Below are 11,375 nucleotides of genomic sequence, written 5' to 3' on the forward strand. Positions count from 1 at the left end.
TAAATACAAACACAAAAGCTGCAACAGGTAAACTGTTCAACGAAGTTTCTGAGAAAATCAAAAAATCATTATAAAACTATGGGTGCGAAAAAAAAGCCCGAAATTAAACTAGGGAATCTAAACGATTTAAGGTTCTTATTAACCTTAACGGCCAATGATCCCAATTTGGACCATCGGTTTTATTAATTATAAAAAATATTTTCCCTTCATGAAAGCACTTGTTTTCTCTTCCTGAAGGTGTGACATTCTAAGCCTAGTTCGCCACACAAAAATTTCATTCTTTCAGCACTTATTTCATATAATCATATAAGTTTAATTTTTTTTAATTACCTTTTTCTAAAACAGATTGAAATTTGATTTATTTATTTATTTATTATTGTTTCTATGGACATGGGCTAGTTCAGAAAGCATAGAGGAAAATTTTTTCATGAATATTTTCGTTGATATCTCTCAACTACAGGAAGAGAAGGGAAATAAAATTAAAATATATATAATAAAAAACCATTCACATCTGAATTTAGCCTGTAAAAGGTTTTTACGCATGTTGTACAATATCTTCTTCAATTTACTTTTTCAACAAAATAGCCAAAGGAGCGCTAATAAATGCTTGGAACCAGACGTCAAACGTCAGTGAGAGAACCATCAACTGAGCTGTGATCACGTGATGTTCGACAGAAAACGCAAATACGCAAAGCTTGCTCATTTGAACATTTTCGGTCGCACCACTGTCTTTTCTACCCACGAAGGCTAGTTTGACAAGGACTTACAGTTTATTACCGAATCCGAACGGCAGCGTTCGACAAAATCAATTTTCATGGAAAAACTTGAAATTTAATGTATTGACCAAAAAATTATGATCATCTGTGTCTTAGTATGGATAGCTAGTAACAGTTGAAACACGACATCTAGCGAATAATCATTAAAATATAAATACAAAAATAGAGGCCACACAATAGAAAAAATTCCAAATGAGGTATCTTGAGGTCAAAATGCCCATAGAAATTATTGAATTGTTCATTACACATTCAAAAATTCTAAAAAAGAAAAACAGTTCTCACGAGAAAACTAAGAACTATATGGGAAAAGTACACCACATTGCCCATAAGAAATTATGGTTTTTATCATCTAAGTATGAATAGCTTCTCGATTTCTACCAATATGAATCTCGCATTTCTTTTTAAACTTGTCAGCTGTGGTAAGCGTGGCAATGTTTGGTGATTGCATAATTCAAGTCCCGTGTGCCAATAAGGACACGCGTAGCTGTTTTCTGCACCCCTTCAACCAAGTCTATGTCCCTCTGTAAGTATGGTCTCCAAAACCTTACAGCATACTCCAGTCCAGGACGAACTAATCCTCGAAAAAGCGGAAGAATGACTTTAGGAGAACGTGAAAAGACCTTTTTGAAAATGAGACCAAGCATTCTATTCGCTTTTTTGACCACCGCTCAGCAATGTTCAGAAAACCTAAGCCGCTCGTCAATGAGAATTCCCAAATAGGTGACCCTAATTGCATCCGGAATAGTGACACCATTCAACTCGTAAGAGAACCGTGGGTTGTTCGAACCAAAATGAGCGACCATGCACTTATCAACGCTAAACGTCATGCTCCATTCATTGCCCATGCTGCAATCCTGTTCAAGTTGGACTGCAGCAACTCCCTATCGCTTTGATTCCCGATTACCCCCATTAGCTTCACATCATCTGCGAATTTGCTAGTAATCCAATCGATATCCTGATCGAGTTTATCGATAAAAAGTGAAAAAAGCATGGGGCCAAGACACTTCCTTGAGGAACTCCACTTGTGACGTCTGTAAATTTAGAGAATTCCCTGTTTACCATAACTCGTTGTGACCTATCTCTTAACCACGATTCTATCCAATTCAGCAAGTTGCCCCCAATTGCAATCTCGTGTAAACGCTTCAAATGCTTACCATGTTGGACCCGATCGAATGCCTTCTGGAAATCAAGGTAAACAACATCTACATTTTTGCTCTTACCCAAAGCCTTAGTCCCGTGATCATAATAGCAAAAGAGGTTCGTTACACATGATTTCTCCTTTCTGAACCCATGCTGATTATCCGACAATACATTATTCTCTTCTATCCACTTCACAAACTGCCTTTTCATGATGATTTCCAAAATTTTCGAGAGGGAGCTCATCAAACTCACTGGACGATAATTGGACACAGCTTCTCTACTGTCCTTCTTAAATATCGGAACAACCAAGTGACATTCTATAAACACGAGACTATATAGTATATATAATGTGTATTAAATTATACATAACAAGAGACTGAGAATTAGAAATGTATATGTATATTTTTTCATAGAAACTAATGTTTTTTCATGTAAAATACCGCAATACAAATACTAGCAAAATTATAAAAAATATGCATCTACAATGTTCAATTTACAATATATGTAAAAACATTTCTCCTGCATATGGCATTTTGCTTTGCCCTGCAAATTATATGGAAATCAGGCACATTGTGTGCAGAACAGATAAAAGTTTATTTATGAATATGACTGACATCGAAACAGACATAACTTCAATAAAGAAAATTGCACAGTCATGGAAAAAAAAAAGTCAGCCATGTTCAATGTACAACTTACTAAAGAACATAAATATCATAGTACACTTAAGAATACTATCATAACATCTTAAGTACTCTTTTCTTCTCTCGCATTAGCTTGAAATTTTTCCTTTCGGATGACTTATTCTTTTCCCCTGCATGTTTCTTTGTGTAATTTATTTTTTTAATTTATCTCAAGTAATGTATTGAAGACTGAAAAAGTGTGCTAGTTTAAGTAAGCAAGTGCTTTATTTTACGTATTTTTATTTCTATTTATGTGTTTCCTCAATGTCACAATGAACGTATTAAATTCATATTAGAAACGTTACTGGACACATTTTATTTTATTTGTTACCAAAACAAGATGATAATTAAACGGAAACAGTTATAAAAGGAGATTTTCAAAAGATTTTGTCTTAGCTTTCGTCACACACGATAGCGATACTATTAAAATTTAAAAAAATTCAGGAAGGGGACGAGAATTTTTATTCTTTTTTTCCAGAGCTGGGGAGAGTGAGAGAGAAGCCGCTTTGTATACATACTGTACAATCTTTGTCGGCTGTACCAGTGCTGAAAGGAGGATTTCAGCAGGGCTCTTAGTCCTAGAACAAACAGGGAGATTCATTCTACTTTGTGCCCTAGAAGCATGACTCAGTCAAAGCAATTACGAAATGATAAGTACTCACTCAGTTCATCGAGAAGTTTCAGCGGAAATAAAGCATGGAACTATGAATTTAGCGTATATCATCCATTTTGATTTTACATCACAATAGAGAAAACTCTTTCATCACACAGAAAAAATATTTTTTAAAACACATTCACTTGTGATGACCAGATCAAACCAAACTGATAAATGAGGAAAGTATATGCTGTCCTTTGACTGGAACACTAAAAAAAATTTACAATTCGAATAAAATTTTTTCAAGATAAATAGCAACACAATTTAAGTAACCTGCCGCGTTTCAGTATCACTGTGAGTGATACCTTTGAAAATGGCACCCAGGAGTACTGATGCGCGTCAGGTTTTTTAAATTCTTTTATTATTTTCCTTAAAAATGTTCGAATTGTAAATTTTTTAAACTCATAAATTTCTCTTTTATATAAATTTGAATAATCTCTACCACTGAAAAAAAATTAACCCTCTGTAATCCCATGTATATTTGAATATACATGTCAAATACAAAGTCAAAAAACCCGTTATACCAATTCCTTTATTCAATTTTTTGGTATTTTAGAAAGTACATCTTTCAATGTCATTTCAGTACAAAATATGGCTACATAAGTACAATTCTGTTTTATCTAGAAAGAGTTGATTCCTTGTCATTTCTTGAGAGTTGCTGAAATTTTACGTATTCAGATATTTGTAAAAGTGCACCAAATTGAAGGGATTAGAAATAAAATTGACGGTAATAACTATTCAACTTTTCTAAGTAAGATTTTATTTGTTTATGGATACCATTAAAATATAGGCGAACTGTATATTTTACCCTTATATTAGCCTTTCTAGCTAATTAAAAGATCCACTCTAATTAATTAAAAACTGCTGCTTTAATTAAAAATAACCTATCCTCTCCCATTTGCATCCGTTTTTGTGAAAAAGAAATTCAATACATTTTTATAGGGGTGAACCATGGGCAGTTAACCATGTCACATAGAGGAAAAAAGTAATTTTCTACCCCAAATCATCCAATATAGATCAATTAGATCCAATATAGATCCCAAATCATATCAAAAATAGAACATGAAACACCTCGCACATCCCCTATAATTTTTTGAGAGTAATTTTTATTACTCATATATACTATTATGATCACATTTTAAAATTTCACGTGAAGTTCGTCACATAGTAGTTCGCTTATTATGATCAAAATAAAACATACTTACAAAAATTAATCGAAGTTTAAAAAAAAAAACATAATATTTTTGGAGAATAAGCAATATAATGGAAAAAGCAATTAAAATAGGGTGGGTGAAATTATATGGCAGGAATAAATTTTCAACATAAAGATATCTGTACCGAAATGTCAAAATTATTGTTATTAGGCCAGAGAGAAAATAAACTGCACCTTACCTAGCAGAATTTCATTTCTGAAGTCCCATCAATTCAATTTCAAAAAATTAAGAAAAACAAATCCTTCATTCTCGTATGTGAAAGTAAACCTCATGAGAACCTTTCCAGACAATTAGGAACATCGAGCTCATGTCAAGACACGCTGATGACAACTAAAATTTAAATCCCAACAAAAACACTGAACCCTTCATTCATTCCGCAAATGCTGACGCTGCCATTGAACATAAGAGAAAGCCTGTGTATCAAGAAATCACCCCATGCTGTTTGACGTGGTGGGGCGTCAAAGCCACCGTTAAAGTGTATGTATATGCATTAGTTTGAATTTGGGGAGAAAACATATGAAAGCCTTGTTCTCTGTTAAATCCTAACTGTGCGTGAATTACGTAAACTAATAGTATACCCGCTGTGTTCAATGAGTTTGGCTGCTGGGAATGTAATTTACTATCTTCCGATCTTCTTTGAAATATGGGCACACAATAAACGCAACAAGGGAAACTGACTGCAGGGAAGTAAAAATCATTCTTAAGGACCGGAAAAGACCTGTTTATACTGTATAAAGCAGCAACGAACGTGAATAACCATCGGAAACAATTAACTAAAACACCGTTAATTTTTTTTATAATTATCTGACATCAAACACAGTTTTTCCGGATTTAATTTATCGAAGTATTTCAAGATTTCTCGAGTACACACTTCGCGATTAGTATTAGTTTTTTGCACTATCAAGTGATAGGTAAATCAAAACAGGAAGCAGGAAGTTGATACCGAATCAATTTTGCTTGTTTCTGAGTATAAATTATATCCTGAAAAAAACTTAGATTTAAGAAATTTCCTATTCAATTTGGGAAATATATAGGGTGGCCCATAAATTTTGACGGATTTTAGAAAAATCATAAAAAATCAACAAACTGACGTACCGGGTTGCAGTTTACGTCCTTACACTTGTCAAAGGGTCTGATAAGGAAAAAAATTAATTTCTTATAATTCTCACCAATAGGTGAATCTAGTTGGCACCACGTTAAAGAAATACGTGAAAAATAGAGTGTGCAGCGGGCATTCGTTTTCCATTGAGAATGTTCATCAAATGTGCTTTTTGTATCAGTGTCAAAATCAGTCTTTGAAAGAGAATTAAATTATCCAACCAAGCCATAATTCAATTCGCATTTACTGTTATCTAGGAAGAATTTGTCCATAACTGCAAGTTGGTTTCAATCACCTTTTGAAGGAATTAAATTTTCATATCATTGTATCTGCGGAAACAATAATATGCAGCGCTACCTGTCGACAAGAAATTCAACTAATTTTTCTCGTGTCGGAAAAATCACTCTTCGAAAAATCTAATGGCACAAACCGCACCCCGATGCGTCAATTTGTTGATTTTTTATTTTTGCGCCAAATTTTTTCAACTATAGCCTGTTATACGGATCTTTTTCACGGCACTGATGGCATATCGCCAATATTTTCTCTACAGAAAGCAGCAATAACCAGCCGAATAACTTGGCTCTGTCAATTAGATGTTGATGATGCATTCATGATGAAGTAACCTTGAAGAGATGTGTCAAAACCAAGGAAACACGAAATTTCTTCATTGTTACGATGAAGCTCCTAGACTGCCTAGAAGTACCATATTTGAATGCGAACATAAAGAGCGTGTCGATTCACAGATCGTATAACTGTTGTGCTTCTCGCATTTCCCACAGACGCCTTTGACACCGCAAAAAACTACTTTATAACTATGCGTAACATTTTGTAACGGACCTCATGTTCAGCTTTCTATTATGCAGTTTTACCTTTCTTTTTTAATGATAAAAAGTAAAAGGATCCGCCAAAACGGTCTGTTCTATTCCGAAACCCATATATTTTGCCTTACAATGGCTTTCCCACACTTCACACCTAACAAATAGTACATAGACGAAGAACTTCGTACAACGAGTACAGTATGTACTATCACAATGCACCCTGGTTGCGGGGAATACGTTTAATAGGCATTGTACTTCAAATATTCAAGAGGCACTCCACTCCGCTGGAAAACTTTTACACGTGATTCGGTCGTGAAGCACTTGTCCCCACTCCGAATCTTCATGGAATAGGCAATAGGAATAGTGTCTGAATGTAAATGAGAATCAGATCGGGCGTGTGGCCGACCAAGGGATTCGTGATGGGTATTTTCCTCTATATATATATACAAGTGTCGGTACAAAAAGTTATCAATTGATGCAACACCATCAGCTGAAGTAGCTAGCTTTTCCGATAAGGAGGCTTACTCAGTCAATAATTTGAAATCTCCTAAACAGAATAGCCATTCATTATATGAGCGCGTATTCTACATTACCTCAAGTACTACGCACCGCTCACATAAAAAGAGAAAATCACCCTCGTATGTGCCTTTATACTTTATAGCACTAGCTTCAAGCAGATTTCATGGGGTGGATTGAAATTCTGATTTCATGAATTTTTCACTTGAAGACCGTAGGAGTTTTTTTTTCTTTCAGAGAGTATTTCATCGTGTGATGTGTGCTTCGAACCTTGGAAAATATTTCAATTTTATATGAATTTCCAAACGTTACTCGCTTAATTACGCTTAAAATACGCATCTCAGTTTATTAGCAAACGATTAAATGGTATTCTATTTATATCTTTAACCTTTCCGTAATATAATAGAAGTCATTAAACCCCCAATGAATGAATGAACGCCAGAACTTCGCCACTGGACTTATCCCGTTGCCGAGATCTCTTCCAGCCCAGCTTCGTGCATTAAACCCCCAGTAAAATTTCATCTTTTTTGGCTTTTTTTTCGATTTTTCAGCATATGTAAAGTAAGGGGTATAAGAGAAAATGTTTCGTGTTGAGAAATGAACTCTACGAAATATTTGGGCTTTCAATGCTAGAATAAGAGGCTTTTAAAGAGGGTAGATATTTCGTCAATGCTTATGAGAGTGTTAACAAAATATTTTGAAACTTTGAGATATGGCACGTTGATATAAACGTTATTTCTAGAACAATGTTGACGAAATGGGGGAAATATATATTTCAGTTTAGTAAAATACGTATGCTTATGAATCTACACAATAGAAAGGGTTTAAAAATAGTTGGAATCAATATCACGAATCCTTCAATTAGTTGGATTATGCAAGAATGAAGAAATATTAGAAATAAGTTACGTTTATACATAAATTTAATTTAAGAAAATAATATTTGTGAAGAATTACTTGATGACTTTCAATCTTGATTTTCATGTTCGAAAATTTAAGACGCACTGTACACTTTATGAAATATTAAAAATAATAATAATTTTATTGAAAATTCAATGTGTAAAATGCAATTTTGTCAGGAATACAAAATTTTAACAGTGTTTAATTATAATATTATTAGTTTAATTAAAATAAATAACTTAGGGAAAAAACTTGGATAAATATTATCAAATACGCAATATAATAGTAATAGTGAATATAAACACACACAAAGAAAAACATATAATAAAAAATTACAAATTCCGAAGTCATAACATCAAATTGCTCAACAAGTTGGCTGGAAATAAAAATAAAGAAAGAAGAAAGAGGAAAGAGATAAGAAAATATATAATAATAATAATAATATAGGAAAAGAAATGTACCGTAAAAATATGATTGTCATGGCCCATAGTAAAGGGGGCGGTAGAAGCTATGGTTATATAACATAAGATCCTATAAGTTGGCTTGTGTTGGAAGGTAATGAGAAAAAAATTCTCAAGAAGGGTTCGATGGAACTAAAAATTTGGGAAACTGTGTCATAGCCTAAACATAGCAACTCAAAGATAGGAATATATAACTCAGAAAATATAAAAATTAATTCTAATGCACCCATAAAATTCATACGTTCCTTATATAGAAGAGTAGATATTTATCTTTTCTTTTCTTTAACGTCTGGAAACTGCAATCTTCATTATAAATTTTTAGAGAAACAATATATGTGCGAATAATAAGCGAATTCAGGTCTCAGATCTTTTATTTCATTTTAAGTTTCAAAGTTTCAGCATGTATTCTAAAGCCATTCACTCATGTCAATTTGTTGACATGAACGAAACAAAGCATTTATTGAGAAACCACTACGTGATACAAATAGCAGGAAATGCAGGTGCAGTAGAGCAAAATATACAATATGTGTATAATGATACTTACACACGTACAAAGAAAATATGTAACGTTTCCCATAACAGACGGGTTTTTTATTGTCTGTTAAATTTTCCTTTTTCCGAGCGATTGAAAGAACCAAAAAGTGGTCAAAAAAGATATATCCGGATACACATGATTTCATGGGTTGAAATCTTTCTTTTACAAGTGGCAGATAGGGCGAAAGACAAAGCTACTGGAACGAATAATTGGCGACTTGGATTTCATTTTTCACCTTAATGGAAACTTTACCATGTATTCTGATTTTTCCCCTTCACCACACTTTCGTTCATATACTTACGTTTTATGTTTCTTTCTTCCACATCTAGGAAGGATTTGATATAAATCTGGTTGTGGTCACTAATATAAAATTATGAAAACCATTGTCTGTGTGAATTTTTCATAATATTCATATTTGTCGGTTTTTCTCAGAAACAATGGAGAGCAGGTGGTTGGATGTACCACGAAATGCAAAAAAAAAAAATCATTCAAATGGGGGTTGTTTTATATATTTATTTTTCAAGATTTTAGTAGTCTAGGCCTATAAAAACGTTGGTGACATATAGAGGGTGAAAACTCAAGTCCGTTTCAGATCAAATAACTCGTGAAACGTTGGTTATAGAAACAGGCTTTTGAAAGTCAGTAAAACGTTTTTAAATAATGTGTGAGTTTTGGATACGCCATTTATTTTACTAGAGACCGTATATGTATCGAAATACAAAATTTAGTACTCTATAATATCCTCAAAATTCCAATTAAAAACTTGCTGCCCTGTCACTTCTGATCCCAACAAACAAAATTCTATGTTTCTAAGTGAAATATTCGCTGAGATATCACTGATTGAAGGTTAAGGGGACATCTTAAAATTTAGAAAAATTTTGATCAACTGCAACAGAAAATGTGTATGTCTTTTGAATTTTTTTTTTTTTTTTTTTGTGAATTTGTCCCTGAATGTGTGTTGTTCTTTCCTTCGTTTTCAGAAATTTTTGATCTGAAATATTCGATTAATATTATAATATTGCATTGAAACAGGGATTTGTTTTTGAAAGGTGTCTCGGAAGAGACAGAGAAACAACTTTCTATTGAAAGTTAGAAGACAAGAGGACCGAATAAAAAATTAGTTTCTTCATCTCGGTACATGTACAGCCCAAAGCAAAAGAAATGAAATATCTGAAATCAGCACGTTATTTAGATACTTTTCCAATTAAAAGTATGTTTCTATAGCCAACGCTTCGCGAGTTATTTAAGCTGAAACGGATTTTGGTTTTTACCCTGTATATGCTAATTTAATCTCTTTAATTTCTGCCAATACATTCTGTGTCTTGGCAGAAACATTTCAGCACGATTCAGGATAGGAACATCGATATTTTTTTTTCGTTCAAGTAAATCCATCCATTGTATAACAGAGTAACAGAAAAAAGACCAAAAATATAGAGAGGGTAAAAGTCAGAGTACAATAAATTTTATCGTTCATAACAGTTGAAGTAGAAAATTGTGTGAAAGTTCATTTGTTTTCCCGCAATAGCAAATGTGAAGCCGTACATTTTTTTGCTCTTCAAGCTTAAAATATGTTCTCCAAACAATTAACACATTACAACGCTATTATCCTGATCTCTCCCGAGATCATTGAGTAGAGATGTTAACAGCATTTCAGAGCAAAAATCTGCCTGTCCTTAACTTGGTTTTTGTCTCGCCCATACGCAGATGGAAGACACGTGCCGAAGAAACCAATAATTGCCAAATCGATTGGAAAAGAGTCTCATCTGTAGATAACGGAGAAGTTCTTCAGTACTCAACTCACTTTCTTAATTCGAGTAGTGTTTTTGTCCCACTGCCCGATAAAGATGCCACAAGGATAGCGGTAGCTTGTAATAAGATGGGTGGAGTCCCAATTAGACAAGGATGGGTGATAACTTCTAGGACTGATTACTTCGATCGATACAGCGCGTGATAATGTCGGTTGGTTATTTGACCAAATATGTTTCTCTGCAATATTTCATGAACGGCAATCAGTTTTTCTTCTTCCAATACATTTTTGTTTGAAAAATATATATTTCACTCTGTTTCTTTTGAAGCAAAGTCAAATTTTTCTTTAAATCTTCTCTCGTGTTTTCTAATTAAAAAAAAAACAATTTTGTGATCGAAATTCCTATTCAAAATATTTAGTTTCAATACTTTTCACAACATGTTAATTGTTTCGTTAAGTGCCATTATGCCGGGTGAAAAGTTATTTTACTAGAGAACGTATATGTGTCGAGATTTATAATTAAATTTTTCATACGGTCCTTCTCTGCTCCAGTTTTTAACTAGAAAGTTGTTACCCTGTCTATTCCGAGCCCAAAGCCCTTCAATGCTTCTAAATGCGATATTAACAGCGATATCGCTCATTAAAAGTTGAAGGAGCATCTCAGAAATTCGAAAAGTTTCAATAAAACTGCAAGTGGAAGAAAATGTGATTCCGATTTTTCTTCTCGAGTTTATCCTTTAGTATATGCTATTCTTTTCCTCATTTTGTACGGTTTTAGAATTCAAATATTTCAGCTGGTAAATAGAAACTTAGAAACTTAGTAAACTTAGAAACATT

This window comes from Pholcus phalangioides, unplaced genomic scaffold, assembly GCF_987345545.1.
Source record: "Pholcus phalangioides strain wild (caught in Gottingen) unplaced genomic scaffold, Ppha-v1.0 ptg000011l_1, whole genome shotgun sequence".
Lineage (NCBI taxonomy): Eukaryota > Metazoa > Arthropoda > Arachnida > Araneae > Pholcidae > Pholcus > Pholcus phalangioides.